Raw genomic sequence first — 2,053 nt, 5'->3', positions numbered from 1 at the left:
CTCCCACATATACTTCTGCTGCCATCAGTTGTAACACATCTTAATAGATTCCACTTCTAGTTGTACTGAATTAGCAGTTTTTTAAAATTTTTTTTTCTTTTTATTTTTTATTTGTTCTTATTAGATATACGTAATAGTAGATTATATTTTCATGTATTATACATCTATGGAGTATAACTTCTCATTCTTCTGGTTGTGCATGATGTAGAATTACATTGGTCAGGTATTCATATATGCACATAGGATAATAATGTCTGATTCGTTCTACTATCTTTCCTATTCCCGTTCCCCGTCCCTTTCCTCCATTCCCCTTTGTCTAATCCAAAGTACTTCTATTATTCCCTAGCCTCCACCCCCTTATTGTGAGTTAGCATCTGCATATCAGAGAAAACATTCAGCCTTTGGTTTTTTGGAATTGGATTGTATTACTTAGCATGATATTCTCCAGTTCCATTCATTAGCTGGGCAAATGCAATAATTTCATTCTTCTTAGTGACTGAGTAATATTATATTGTGTATATATATCACATTTTCTTTATCCATTCATCTGTTGAAGGGTACCTAGGTTGATTCCGTAGTTTACCTATTGTGAGTTGAGCTGCTACAAGCATTGATGTGGCTGTGTCACTGCAGTATGCTGATTTTAAGTCCTCTGAGCATAAACTAAGAAGTGGGATAACTGGCTCAAATGATGGCTGCATTCTAAGTTTTCTGAGGAGTCTGCACACTGTTTTCCAGAGTGGTTGCACCAATTTGCAGCCCTACCAGCAATGTACGAATGAACCTTTTCCCCACATCCTCCCCAACACTTATTGTCACTTGTATTCTTGATAATTGCCATTCTAACTAGAGTGAAATGGAATCTCAGTGTAGTTTTAATTTTCATTTCTCTAATTGCTAGGGATGTTGAACATTTTTCCATACATTTGTTGGCTGATCATATTTCTTCTGTGCAGTGTCTATTCAGTTCCTTAGCCCATTTATTGATTTTTTTTTTTTTTTGATATTGAGTTTTTCAAGTTCCTTATAGATCCTGGAGGTTAATGCTCTGAGGTGCAGGTGGCGAAGGTTTTCTCCCATTTTGTAGGCTCTCTGTTCACATTCTTGATTGTTTGCTTTGCTGTGAAGAAGCTTTTTAGTTTGATACTATCCCATTTTTTGATTCTTGATTTTACTTCTTGTGGCTTAGGATTCTTGTTAAGGAAGTTGGTTCCTAAGCTGGTATGATGTAGATTTGGGCCAGATTTTCTTCTAGTAGCACAGGGTCTCTGGTATAATTCCTAGGTCCTTGATCCATGTTGAGTGCAGTATTGTGCCAGGTGAGAGATGGGCTTAATTTCATTTTGCTGCATATGAATTTCCAGTTTTCCCAGCACCATTTGTTGAATAAGCTATCTTTTCTCCAGTGAATGTATTTGGCACCTCTGTCTAGTATGAGATAACTGTATTTATGTGGGTATGTGTCTTTGTCTTCTATTCTGTACCATTGGTCTACATGTCTGTTTTGGTGCCAATACCATGCTGTTTTTGTTACTCTGGCTCTGTAGTATAATTTAAGGTCTGATATTGTGATGCCTCTGACTTCACTTTTCTTCCTAAGGATTTCTTTGGCTATTCTGAGCCTCTTATTTTTCCAAATGAATTTCATGACTGCCTTTTCTATTTCTATGAAGACTGTCATTGGGACTTTAATAGGAATTGCATGAAATCTTGTAGCTCTTTTGGTAGTATGGCCATCTGGACAATGTTCATTCTGCCTACCAAGAGCATGGGAGAGCTTTCCATCCTCTAAGGTCTTCTTCAATTTCTTTCATTAGTGTTCTGTAGTTTTCATTGTAGAGGTCTTTCACCTCATTTATTAGATAGATTCTCAAATATTTTAGCTTTTTTGAGGCTATTGTGCATGAGGTAGTCTTCCTAATTTCTCTTTCTGTAGAAACATCACTGCTGTATAGGATTGATTTATGATTGATTTATGGGTGTTAATTTTATATCCTGCTACTTTGCTGAATTCATTTATGAGTTTTGAAAATTTTCTGGTGGAGTTTTTTTT

Source organism: Sciurus carolinensis, chromosome 2, assembly GCF_902686445.1.
Source record: "Sciurus carolinensis chromosome 2, mSciCar1.2, whole genome shotgun sequence".
Taxonomy (NCBI): Eukaryota; Metazoa; Chordata; class Mammalia; order Rodentia; family Sciuridae; genus Sciurus; species Sciurus carolinensis.
The sequence above is the reverse complement of the archived record's forward strand: the minus strand, read 5'-3'. Positions refer to the sequence as shown.